Below are 14,130 nucleotides of genomic sequence, written 5' to 3'. Positions count from 1 at the left end.
GCCTCCAATTCTAAAACCACTCAAGTCTACCTACTTCCCTGAACCATATTTCCATAACTTGATGTTTATAACATTTTTTACAATATTGGGGCAAATATTATGAAAAGCAGTGAACCAGTGTAGTAGCAGTTGTTTTTAATTATGGAAGGTCGCTGAAGCAGACACTCTTAGTTACTCATCTAACAACCATTTCCTCCTTTTTACTTGATTTTGTTGTGCCCATGGACTTAAGGGGAATTGAGCCCAGCTGCAGGAGCTGAATCATGATTAGTCTGTGCCAGTGGTTCTCAAACTGTGGTTTTTTTGACCACCAGCAGCAGCTTTATCTGATGTTCAAGTCCAACCAGGAGATGGGTACCACAGAGTTTAATAGGGAAAGTTGAACATAAAAATTTTTTATTAACTGTGAGACTGGAGAAATGAGAGATTGCCTCACGAGAAGGAAAGAGAATTCTGAAGAATATAGGAATAGCAGACAGAAGGAGCAGCCTCACCGCTAGGGCTGAGAGGGCACTGAAGTAAAGGCCCCTATGATTAGCTTAATAATCATCCCAACACTTAGCATTTTTATAGACACTTAGGATCTCATGCAGCGTCTCAAGAGTCGGGAATCCAGCCGCAGGTTCTGGCTCATCGTCTCTGGAGAAGCTGCACTCAAGCTCTCAGCCAGGGCTACTGTTATTTTAAGGCTTGTCTGGGGCAGGAGAAGCTGCTCCAAGCTCATTCACATCGTTGTTAGCCAGCCTTGCTAGGTGTTTTCTGGAGGCTTCAGTGTCTGACCACATGGGCCACTCCTTTGGGCTGCCTCATGACATAGTGGCTGGCTTCTCCCACACTGAGTGATCAAAGAGAAAAGTGTGCAAGAGCACCCAGGATGGAAGCTGCAGTCATTGTATTTATTATGTAATCTCAGAAGTGACATACCATCACGCACACCTGCCATATTGTGTTCTATTAGAAGCGAGACAGTCAACCCAGCCCACACTCAAGTTGAGGGGTTATACAGGAGCATAAATACCATGAACTGTGGAGCCCTCAGCCAGGGCTGAGATCTTGAACTTGTCAGAGAGGGCATGGCCATACCTCAATGGTTGGCCAAGAAATTGCTGTCATACTGTGCCGTTGCTAGAAGTGTAGCCTCCAGAACCCTGCAATGAGTGTTACAGTAAGTGACAATATGTAAAGGGTATCTTGGGGGGCACAAGAGAAGAAATAAGGCAAGTTAATTCGCCCGTTAGCATCAGGGAAGGCTTTTCAGATTAAAATGATATTTGTGTAGTCCTTGAAAGATTTAAGTGGGGGTTTTGCAGGCTCAGGTAGGGAATTCAATGAGCAAGGATTTAAGGGATACCACTTTACGAGAATGTCAAGAAGTAGAGTGTGACTGGAGAAGGAAGGGCGTGAATGGCGCTGGGGGTAATGAGGCTAAAGAGGGTGATTGGACTTGATGCTGAAGGACTTGATGGATTGGAAGGACTCTTTAAAAATACATTTTACTGTGTATATTTAAGGTATACCACATGATATATGTGGTACATATAGGTAGTAAAATGGTTTCTATAGAGAGCAAATTAATATATTCCCTATAATTACCCATTTTTTTTTGTTTGTTTTTGTGGCAAGAACAGCTGCAATCTATTCACTTAGCATGAATCCCACATCCAGTGCACTTTTATTACCTGTACATATCTGCCATTTTGTATCCTCTGACCATTTCCTCTCCTTCCTCCAACCCAGTGCCTCTGGTAACCACTGTTTTGTTCTCTATCTCTGTATAGTTTTGGTGTATTTTTCTTTTTTTTCGAGACAGCGTTTTGCTCTGTTGCGGGCTGGAGTGCAGTGGCACGATTGTGGCTCCCTCCTGAGCTCAAGTGATCCTCCCAGCTGCCTGAGTAGTTGGGAGCACAGGCAGGTACCACTATGCATGGCTAATTTTTGTATTTTTTGTAGAGACAGGGTTTTGCCATGTTGCCCAGGCTGGTCTTGAACTCCTGGGCTCAAGGAATTTTTCCCAATTCATGTGCTGCTGTTGCATTTTAAGAATTGTTTCGCCGGGCGTGGTGGCTCAAGCCTGTAATCCTAGCACTTTGGGAGGCCGAGTCGGGTGGATCACGAGGTCAAGAGATCGAGGCCATCCTGGTCAACATGGTGAAACCCCGTCTCTACTAAAAATACAAAAAATTAGCTGGGCATGGTGGCGCATGCCTGTAATCCCAGCTACTGAGGAGGTTGAGGCAGGAGAATTGCCTGAACCCGGGAGGCGGAGGTTGCGGTGAGCCAAGATCGCACCATTCTACTCCAGCCTGGGTAACAAGAGTGAAACTCCGTCTCAAAAAAATAATAATAATAATAATAATTGTTTCCTTTGCTGTGCAGAAGCTTTTTAATTTGATATAGTAATATTTGTTTAATTTCTGCCATTGTGGCATAAGCTTTTGATGTGATACCAAAAATTATTGCTATGGCCAGTGTCTAGGAGTTTTTCCCCATGTTCTCTTCTAGGAGTTCTATAGTTTCTGGTCAATCCAAAGAACTTTACAACTTTTTCCACAGAAAAATATCAGGAAAACTTGTCTATAATTTGACATAATCTTGAGCTATTGGAAATGATTTAGTTTATAATTATTTTCCATATTTTTGTTTTGAAACTTTAAAATTTGTTCAACATCATAATATATTATGGAATCATGAGGAATTTAGTACTACCCTGATACCCAGAGAAATGTAATTATTTTCTCTTTATTCAAAGTGAACTAAATTTTGTGTGTGTGTGTGTGTGTGTGTGTGTGTGTGTGTGTGTGTGAGGTAGAAGGTGGGAGAATATATAACTTCTCAAAGTTGAGGTTTGTAGACCAAAATCATCAGCAGTTCTTGAAAGATTGTTAGAAATACAGATCCCACTCCAGACCCAGGGAATCATAGCCTGCATTTTACCAAGATCCTCATGCCAGAGTACTCATAAATTTGAGATGGATTGAGGAAAACTGTTCTACATACAGCTTTGTTAAGTTTTCTTTCAGTAAGCACTTAATTAGCCTCCAGCCGATTTTCAATTCCTGATGTGGAAAGAGATTGACATAGAAGGGTAAAGATAAGATTATGAAGAAGAGACTAAGATATACGTGAGCATTTTCCATCTTTTGGAAATAAATTGTAGTGTAGAGCAGGTAAGAGTTTTAATAGTCCTGTGTTTGACTCCTACTTTTCTGCCATTTATGACTTGTAGACTTTGAGCCAGTAACTTAATCACCCACTGAACCTTGGTTTTCTTACCTCATCAACTTGATGTAAATGGTTAAATTGAAAGGCTTCGGTTCTTAATATAACATAGTTGTAATGTAACGTATTTGTTAAAACTTTTTATAATGTAGATGTACTATAACCACCCCCTCCTCACTGGGTTGTTGTAATGGCTGGTTGGGTTAATACATGAAACATTCAGAACGGTGTCGAGTACAGTTAGTACCTAGGTACACATAGTTACTGATATGTAGGTGAGTAGTAAGAGTTCAGTTAATGATAGCTATTAACATTATTATAGAGTAGCTTATTTTTATTAGAGTATAAAATATAATGAAAAATTTCTTTACATTTTATATTTTCAGTGGAATGACAGATAAAATTTATGTACCTTTTCCTTTTTGCTTCTTAAAGAAATGCTTATTCTTGTCTCCTTCTTCTAAGAAAAATATGGTTAGATGTACAGTATTCATATGGATATATCCTCAGATTGTCAACAGTTTCCAAATTTCTGAATTCCATACACATACTTCCTTTACTCTCATCGTGTCTGAAAGGGGGCAGGAACTTCTGTTGATGGTGGTAAGATGATAAGGAATAATCAAACCACTTGGAAATGTGGAAGTTGAGGATTCTACCCAGAGCAGAACCTACCAGCTCATGCTGTGCGCCTTTGGGCCTCAGCAAGATTGAAAATTGTCATCTATCATAGCCTGGGTCTCCAGATTCATAAGTTTATGCTTGAAACGTCAAACACGAGTTCTAAACATTTAATTCATGATTACCAAGGGCTTACTGTAATTCATCTCTATTTCTCTTCCCACTTTGCTTTTTGAGAACAGGATTTTTTTCTTGAATATACTTGAGTTATTATTTTTAAATTTTAAAAATATTTATTTATTTATTTGAGACATGTCTCAATAATTTGAGATAGGGTTTCATTCTGTCTGTTTCCCAGACTGGAGTGCCGTAATCATGGCTCACTGCAGCCTTGACCTCCCAAGCTCAGGAGATCCTCCCACCTCTGCTTCCCAGGTAGCTGGGACTGTAGGTGTATTCCATCACACCCAGCTAATTTTTAAATATTTTTTTGTAGAGATGGGATCTTGCCATGTTGCCCAGACTAGCCCTGAATTCCTGGGCTCAAGTGATTCTCCTCTCCTGCCTTAGCCTCCCAGTGGAATTACAGACGTGAGCCATTGCACCCAGGGAGTTATTTTTAAACATTCTCACTGCTTGATACGGAAATGAGAATGCAGTAGGTAGTAAATATTTGTTGAATGAATAAATCTATTGAAATTTAAAAAAAATTTTATGGGAAACATTTTTTGCATATATTTAATGATGTAATTTTGTATTTTAAAAGCTATTCTGTATCTAGAATGTTAGGTATACATTGTTAATATCTTGGACTCTTAGATAACCTTCCAGGCTATTGTATGTAAGTCAAGAACTGTGTAATATGCTTTGGGAGTTCCCGGTGAGGAGTGTACTCTGTAAGGGCGACTAGCAGCTGGCTTGGGCCAGACTAGTTTTGAGCAAATTTTGCTTGAATAGAGTTGAATGTAACAAACTGAATTTCTTTTTCAGAAAACGTTCCTGTCTTTCATAGATTTTAGTTAGTACTATGCAGCAATTGTTTAATCAAAATGAAACCCAACTTTTCACTGAGAGCTTTCCATAATTAAAAATAATTTGGCCACAAAATCCCACTATCTCCATGGGCTCCTTGTCTCTTGAAGTGTAATTATGTATGTTTTGAGTCCTTGTGTGCAGTTTATTAATATATTGTCACTTAGCAGTTTGTCCTTGGTTCTTTATTGCACTTATAAACTTCCTTGTGGTAATGCTATAATATCCCCTACAAAGCATACATAGCAGATGAATTTTTATGATACATATCAAAATTGGATTGAGATGTGTGTGCTTAGGATATGTAATCTAGAATATTTTCTATTATATTACAGAGTTTGAAATAAGAAAACGGAAGCAGACCAGGTTATGTAAATCTATGACTATCTTTAGCAGAACAAACTATTTTCAAACACCTCAGCAAAATAGCATTATCTTGATAGAGTTAGTTTGGGTAAGGACGTGTTTATTGAAAATAACCACTAACGAAGGTAGATGTTTTCACTACCATCTAATTCGTTACTGTCAGAAGCGATAGCTTCCCCATGCCTGCCTGCTTTGCCCCTGTAGTAATTAGCTTTAAAGTAAGGATTGGGGGACCTTGGTTTTATTCATTTCATTTGCAGAATAGAGTGTTATATATATATATATATATATATATATATATATATATATATATATATATATATAAAAGCCCATACTCTTGCTAGGTGTAACATTGTATCTTCATTTGTCTGACATTACAAGTGATCATTAGCATAGGAGAGCTGAATTAGGAAATCCATTTCCCCAACCCATACTCCTCAACAGGAAGATTTTTCAAAATCTTTCCTAAGAAAAGAATTACTTTCTGGTATACAGTTTGCAAATTTTGCACATCATCACATATATAAGACGTGAGTCAAAAAGCTATTTTTATCATCTTTTAAATGCAGGCAACTTATTTTCTCTTAGCTTCAGTTTCTGCATGTGTACCATGATGATAATGCTGTTTTAGGATTATAAAGAGGATTAAATTAGATTAAGTGTTTCAAATACCCCATTTATTAGGAGTGTAGTAGATTTTATTATTAAGTTGTCCTGGTGCATTTCAAGTATTATTCATACCTAAATGTTCAATTTATGCATAACTATTCAAAACATATCTTTTTCTTTTTAGGAGTTACTTTGTGCATTTTGAACACCTGTTTTTAGACTTTTCACTCTCCTCTATTTGAAGTTAATATAACTTTTTATGTTATTTGTCAATCTTTTTTTAAGTTTTCTGTATTTTTATATATGGCAGTTGTATTTCCTCAAACTAGCACTAAATTTCTCCTAAAAAGTACAGAAGAACACAAGTATTTTAGAAAGAGAAGGATTGCTTATTCTGTAGTTTTCAGATGGAATGACTTGTTTCTTCAGGAATGTCCGTGACTTTCTCCTAAATGTATTTTAGATATCTCTGTTCCTCAGCACAGAATGCCCCCAGCTTTCTGCACGGCGAGCTCCTGTCTTCCTCTGAGATGCCTGTGAGAGGCTTCTTCCTCCAGGGTCTTGCTCAGAGTTGTCCAGGAAGACTCTGTTGCTTGGCCATTCCAAAGCCACTGGAAGGATTAGCTAAGAAAGTTATATTCTTTTTCCATTGCTGCCATAAATACTACCAATTTTACAGTTTAAAACAGCACCTATTTATTTATCTTTAAAATGAAGTCAGAAGTCCAGGTAGAGTCTGGCTCTGCCGGCTCCTCTGCTTAGTTTCATATAGCATCCTCGAGGCTGTGTTCTCTCCTGGAGGTCCTGAGGGCGAATTTCCTTCCCAGCTCATTGACACTGTTGGCCAAATCCAATTTCCTGTGGCTGCAAGAGTGTTCACTTCCCTGCTGGCTGGCCTTTGCTCCTCAGTGCCACCTGAGTCCTGTCCATGCTTTCCACACGGTCCTTCCAGCACCTGCAGATTAAGTCTCTCTCACACTTCACATCTCTCTGATTTTACCTTCTTTCCTGTATTTCTGACTTCAGTAGGTAAAGGTTCTCTCCTTTTACGGGCTTGTGGGATTAGATGGGCCCTGCTTGGATAATCTAGCATCCTCCCCCTATTTTGTGGTCTGTGATCTGTTTCAGGTTCCAGGATATCTTTGGGGGCCATTCTGCCTACCATAAAGGTTTCTAGCGCTTGTAGTCTGGAGCTGGCTGCCTGGCTTGAAACTGCAGTATGCCCCTTAACGTTGATATCACTTTTGGTAAGTTACTTTACCTCTCTCCTGTGCTTCATAGTTCTCGTTTGTGATATGGGGATAATAGTTGTAGTTTCACCCTAGAGTTTTTATGATGGCAGTGAAAGGCAGCAACAGACTTAGACAGAGTCAGTGCATTCCTTTCACAGGGCTTAGGATCCACCAGACTTCACATGGACAGTCCTGCAAAGCAAGCTTCTCAGCTTTTAGCTCATTGAGGAGCAAGCTTTTAGGGCCTTCTAGTCCACACAGTGCCCAACTGACAATATTCCTTAATCAAAGAAAGGGTCTCCTGGGTCCACCAGGAAGCCCCCTGCTGGGCTCACAGTGGTCGTCGATGCCTTTCCATCCCCTTTCCACCCATCTGAATGCCCCAGCTACACACTTGCCTGCCTCTGTGAGCGGGCATCTGGTGACAATCCCAGTAAACTCCTGAATGTCTTCCACAAGGGTGAAGTAAGATTGTCTTCAGATATCAGTCTACATATGTTTACATATTTTCTTAAATATACCATGTAAAGTATTGCTAGTCAGGCACTTATATGGACTATAATATAGTCCATATAATTATTTTTACGTTTGTCTCATTAGACCAGGAACATTTTGGGGAGCATCCAATCTTATTCAGCTTTTTGTCCCAATAACAGTGCTTCGTACATGGAAAACATTGACTTTGTTTTTTTAAAGAATAATATTATACCCACGATTTGCTAATCATCTACATTTTATTTCTTTCTTCCTCATTTATTTCAAAAGTACCTGAGAGTTACAGAAATACGTAATATATCACGGAGTATTTTATCATATGTGAAATTGTTAATATGCCAGTGATATTATGCTTGCTAAGCTTTATGCCAAGATAAAGAAAATCTCATCCTGTATCTTCCTGTAACAGCTGATAAGAGTGTTGATTATATCATCTAAAATACTTGTAAAATTGTAAAAATATGTAAAATCTGCCTTTTATTTTTTCCATATGCAGCATAAAATGTGGCTTATGAACATACTGATCTGAACCCATACCTTGTCTAAAATCTATGGTTGAGGCAGAGAGGTACAGAATATGTGTGTATGTTCTAGCAAATGACAAATTAGGAAATAAATTACTCTCATGAATTATTCCGGTGATGTACATGGAAAAATATCATAAATAAGGAGGAATTTAATATCGTGAAACGTTTTTCAAGGACATAACTGGAGTAATTTGTACGCGTAAATATCACCCAGTGTCTGTCTGCTGCCTCTTTATCTTTCTCTTCTTTCTGTCTCCTTCCTTCCCTCTCTTTCCCCTACTCCCCCTTCTCCTTCCTCTTCTGTCTCTTCTTCCCGCCCTACCCTCCCCAGGAAAAAATCTTTCTTGTCCGATTCTAAGATTTATTACTATGAAAACATTGTGAGGAAGAGAAATAAATCTTGCTGTAAACGTGCGTTGTGTATCATTTGGAATAATAGATGCAGTGACACTTCACAAGGGGTTTTACAACCAGTGATTAATATCTACTCCAGTATATTTTTGCTTTATAATACACTTGGACATTCTTGTTTGGGAAAATTGCCTACTCATCATGTAGGAAAAGAATATTTTCTTCCTGATTGCAATGTAATTGCTAAAAATCAATCTCAGGGTCAAGAGATAAAACCTCCAAAGGTCTTTAACTGCTCCTGCTGTTTCTAGGCTATGTGGCAGGTACATATTTCTATTCATATAGTATGATTGAGTGAAGGCTATAAGTCCTGAACATCCAAAAGTAAAATATAAATATAGAATTAAGCAAAAAATTTCACAATAAGCAGAGAATGCAAAGCCCAGGAACTTTATAAGTAGACAGAGTTCTAAGAGCTTCATCTGTCATTGTTATGAAATCTCGAGCCTTGGTCTTCTTACCTAAAAAACTGAATGATGTAAAGACTAATTGAAATATGTAAAGCACGTAGTGCCAGGTAAATAGTAAGGACTCAATAATTGTTAGTTATCTTTATAATACCATACTGCCAGGTGCAGTGGCTCATGCCCATAATCCCAGGGCTTTGGGAGGTTGAGGTGGGCGGATCACTTGAGGTCAGGAGTTCATGATCAGCCTGGCCAACATGGCGAAATCCCGTCTCTACTAAAAATACAAAAATTAGCCAGACTGGTGGCGCATGCCTGTAATCCTAGCTACCCAGGAGGCTGATGCATGAGAATCACTTGAACCAAGGAGGTAGGAGGTTGCCATGAACTGAGATCGTGCCACTGCACTTCACCCTGGATGTCAGAGTGAGACTCAGTCTCAAAAGGAAAAAAAAGTGTGTATGTATTTATATATGTATGTACACATATATGTATATGTATATATGTATACGTGCATGTGTGTATATATATATAAAATACCATTATTAAATGAGACTAGCCTGTTAAAGTTTCTCCTGGTACAGTAATCTCCATCAAATGTAAGTAGAATTACAGCATAATAAATTTTCTTTGTTCATGAGAATTTGGTTTCAGTATAAACAAATTAGAAGACTCTTTTATGAGAAATAGGAAAAGGGGAACTAGAAAAAGTACCTTATAGCAAAGGGCAGAGAAATGAATAGTTTTTGCAATGAAATTTTGGCAAATTGGAGGAAGCGATCATTAAATCTTAAAAATATACTCCAGTAGCATTTATGAGGAGTGAAGGGTTGGTATATGCACATGCTTTGGAATTAGGTTATCATGATAGAGCTAAGACTGCATATGAGTATGCATTAGGCTTGGAAAACTAGAGTTTTCCAGGCGTAATGCATATTAGTTTAATCAGCAGGCAGCAGGGGAAAAAAAATTAGAGAATTTCTTTCTTCTTTATCATGAAAAATAAGAACCTTCTAGGACCTCCTAGAAGACTTGTACTTAGGTCTCATTGTCATGTGGCCACCTTTGTGCATAACGGGGCCTGGAAAACCAAGTGTCTCTTCTGGGACTGGATGCTCTCTATTCTGAATATAATCAGATTTCTGTTTACAAGAAAGAAGGGTATGGGGACTAAGATGGGCTAGGGACTACTTTATGGGTTGTGCCACCACAGGTGTTAAAGAGGTATCCCCCATTTATTCCTTCTCATGCAAATGATTCTGCATCTCTCTGATTACAGTAGAAACCAAAGGTCAAGACACAGGAGGCTTAAGTTACTAACGTGGAGTCAAAAAGTTCTTAAGAAGTTGGATGGAGAACAGACAGTCATTCTTTTTGGTGCATTCATATACAGAAGCAAAGTTAAATACATTTACAAGCACATCACCCAAACCACAAGAAATGGCAAATCCGGAAAGCATTGCTAGTAAGCAAAGATTGTTAAATGAATGTGTTTGTCTCGTTAACTCATTATATCACCTTTAAGGTGGGTGAAATATTGATACTATGTTCTTTGATGTGCCATCTTTATCATTATGTTTATGTGAGCATTATTATAAAGATTTTCATGAAGCTTTCCTTGCCCTTAGATTTCTAACTTAGCTTTCGCTATAAGGGAAGGCATTTTACCACCATGGTTGAGTAGGAATTATTGTACTTATTACTTTGAATAACATTTAATGAAAAGATACAATTTCGAAAGCTAATGCTGTATTTTAGTCAATAGAATTTGTTGTCTTGCCCACCTATTTTAGTCTTGGGCAATTAATACATAGAATGTCAAAGGGGAAAAGAAAGTCATATTTAGTACCTGTATTATAGCAAAAATTTATACTTGCAAATATCCATGTTTAAATCCTCTTTGGCACAGTTGGTTGTTCTTAAAATAGATTTGCCCATCCCTGAATGCTCACCTATTACTTTCATAGACTTAAAAATATAGGCAGGGCGCAGTGGCTTACGCCTGTAATCCCAGCACTTTGGGAGGCCGAGGTGGGTGGATCACAAGGTCAGGAGATCAAGACCATCCTGGCCAACATGGTGAAGACCTGTCTCTACTAAAATACAAAAAATTAGCTGGGCATGGTTACATGCACTTGTAGTCCCAGCTACTTGGGAGGCTGAGGCAGGGGAATCGCTTGAACGCAGGAAGCGGAGGTTGCAGTGAGCTGAGATTGCACGACTGCACTCCAGCCTGGGCTACAGAGTGAGACTCCATCTCAAAAAAAAAAAAATGAACAAGGATGGGGGTTTTATGGCATCATATGCAACTGGAGTACAACAGAAGAAGGCACATATACTGGGTTTTTTTTTTTTTTTTAAACTTAAAATGTGTTTTAAATAATTTGTACTTTAATGCTGGACGAAGATCCTGCTGGAGGACTCCCTGAATAAAACAACTATAAATCTTGGATATAATATAAAAAGCAGCTGCTCAAAGTCACCAGGGAATAAGCAGACCAGAATGTAATTGCTTTTTTGTATTATATCCAGATTCTGTAACGTGTTACAGTGCATGATTGGAGGAGGAGGGAGGTTCTATAGAGTACGTTACAGTGCATGATTGGAGGAGGAGTGAATTTCTTTTTTGTTTGTAGACGGTGTTTTGCTCTTTTTTTGCTCAGGCTGGAGTGCAGTGGTGCTGTCTTTCAGTTCATGAAAAATGAAGAAATCTCAGTAGGGAAGTAAAGACCGTTAAAAAAGAATCTCATGGATATTTTGGAACTGATAAATACACTATCTGACAGTTAAAAGTTACTGCATGGCCTTAGCAGGGGAATGGAGAAGACCATAAGTGCCCTGTGGGTTCTGCCTGCCCATTGCCCACACAGAGCCACCTTAGCAAAACAAGGGAATCACATACAGGAGGTAATTCACACAAAACCAGGTGAACTGGAGACTGGAGTTTTTTACTCAAATCTGTCTCCCTGAAAACTTGGACTGGGGTTTTAAAAAGATAATTTGGTATGTGGGAGCAAGGGAGTGGTCAAAGGGGGTTTTTCTTGCTGTCTTCTGTTCCCAGGTGGGATCACAGAACTGGTTGAGCCAGATTATCAGTCTGGATGGCATCAGCTGGTACATCAGAATGCAGGGTCTCAAAAAATATCTCAAGCACCATTCTTAGGTTTTACAATAGTGATGTTATCCTGAGGAGAACTGGGGAGGTTTGGAATCTTGTGGCCTCTGGTTGCATCACTCCTACACCATAATTTCTTTTTTTTTTTTTTTTTCCTGTAATAATTGCCAGTTTATTCCTCTGGCTAAGAGATCCAGAGGTAATGTGAGGTTTACATTTCTTTTATCATCAAGAGTTTAGGTGCCCCCATTGCTCTCATAAGCTGGTTGCAAATTATCTGATTGACTTACTTGTAAAAAAAAAAAAAATCCTTAATTCTTTTTGTGCGAGACACATGTTCATTAAAAAATACATATAAGCAAAAAGAAAAAAAAGAAGAAAACCAATAAAACTTCACAGCACACAGAAATAAACTTAAGGTTAAGTTTTTGATATATGTTATATGGATGTATGCATACACACACGCACACACACGAATTTTGGAATTTTATCCTACATATGTGAGCTGATATTAAATATGCTGCTTTCATAATTTCTAATCTTGTGGCTAATTTGTTAGTCTTACAAAGGCAGTCTGGTCCCCAGGCAAGAAGGGGGTTTGTTTTGGGAACGGTCTGTTATCTTTGTTTCAAAGTTAAACCATAAATGAAATTCCTCTTGGCCAGCATGGTGGCTCACGCCTGTAATCCCAGAACTTTGGGAGGCCAAGGTGGGTGCATCACTTGAGGTCAGGTCCAGACCAGCCTGGCCAACATGGCAAAACCCTGTCTCTACTGAAAATATAAAACATTTAACTGGATGTGGTGGATATGGCTCTGATGACTGGAGGAACCAGGAACCAGGGTCCTTTGTCTTGCACCGATTTAGAAAAAATGACACGGACACATGTGGAGTGGTTTTAAGGAGCAGAGAGTTTAATAGGCAAGAAAGAAGGAAGAAGCTTCCATTTACAGAGACAGAGAGAGGGAGGCTCCAAGCCGAGAGAGGAAACCCGGTATGTGGTGGGTAGGAAGGAATGGTCGGTTATATTGGGAGGCTGGAGGAGGTGGTGTCTGATTTACATAGGACCCAGGGGATTGGTTTGACCAGGTATGCCATTTACATAGCCCTCGAAATAACTGGGCGGCCCACCCTAGCCTTTTAATATGCAAATGTGGGCCACTATGTTGTCCTGCATAGGTGGAGATATCTGGGGACAGCATGTTGGGCAGACCTAGTTTTGAATCCACATTAGCATATCAATACTTGCCAGCCTTTCAGGCTGTTTTTCTGCTAGAAAAGAAACATTTCTGGAGCTGCTTTTATTACAAGAAAAAAAACCTTACCAAGGACACTTTATCCTATCTGCATAAAATAATTTCTTAATGACTCCTATAACAGTGGCATGCATTTGTAATCCTAGTTATTGGGGAGGCTGAGGCAGGAGAATTGCTTGAACCTGGGAGGTGGAGTTTGCAGTGAGCTCAGAAAGCACCACTGTACTCCAGCCTGGGCAAGAGAGTGAGATTCCATCTTAATATATATGTATATATGTGTCTGTGTGTGTGTGTGTATTTATATATACATATATATGGATTTTATATATATGTGTATATATATAAATTTATATAGAATTTGTGTGTGTGTGTGTGTGTGTGTAAATTATTCTCAAAGTTAGTTCAGCCAACACCCAGGGATGAACAAGGACAGCTTGGAAGTTAGAAGCCTAAGATAGTCTTTTAGGTCAGATCTCTTTCACTGTCATGATTTTCCCACTGTTAACAATTTTTGCAGGTGTGGTTTCAAGAGGAAAGAGAATTAGTAATTAGTGAACTTGAAAATAGATCAATAGAAATTATCCAATGTGCAAAATAGAAAAAAATAATGAAGGGAAAAAAAAGGCAGGGCTTCAGGGGCCTATTAAATTACATCAAACCAGCCGGGCGCGGTGGCTCAAGCCTGTAATCCCGGCACTTTGGGAGGCCGAGGCAGGTGGATCACAAGGTCAAGAGATTGAGACCATCCTGGTCAACATGGTGAAACCCCGTCTCTACTAAAAATACAAAACATTAGCTGGGCATGGTGGCGCGTGCCTGTAATCCCAGCTACTCAGGAGG

At 39.0% G+C, this 14,130-nt stretch overlaps 1 protein-coding gene across 2 annotated transcripts in view; it reads left to right on the top strand.

The window, feature by feature from the left end:
- The window catches only part of LANCL2 (LanC like 2), a 62,905-nt gene that overhangs the window by 4,385 nt on the left and 44,390 nt on the right, over positions 1 to 14,130 (top strand). Inside the window, exon 2 of one of the 2 annotated variants that reach the window (XM_017516421.2) lies at positions 10,199 to 10,384. The exons of the other annotated variant lie outside the window; for it this stretch is intronic. The gene's annotated coding sequence lies outside the window, so the exon portion shown is untranslated. The remainder of the gene's footprint in view (positions 1 to 10,198; positions 10,385 to 14,130) is intronic. 2 annotated transcript variants of the gene reach the window in all.

This window comes from Cebus imitator, unplaced genomic scaffold, assembly GCF_001604975.1.
Source record: "Cebus imitator isolate Cc_AM_T3 unplaced genomic scaffold, Cebus_imitator-1.0 Scaffold586, whole genome shotgun sequence".
Classification (NCBI taxonomy): Eukaryota; Metazoa; Chordata; class Mammalia; order Primates; family Cebidae; genus Cebus; species Cebus imitator.
The sequence above is the reverse complement of the archived record's forward strand: the minus strand, read 5'-3'. Positions and strand labels throughout refer to the sequence as shown.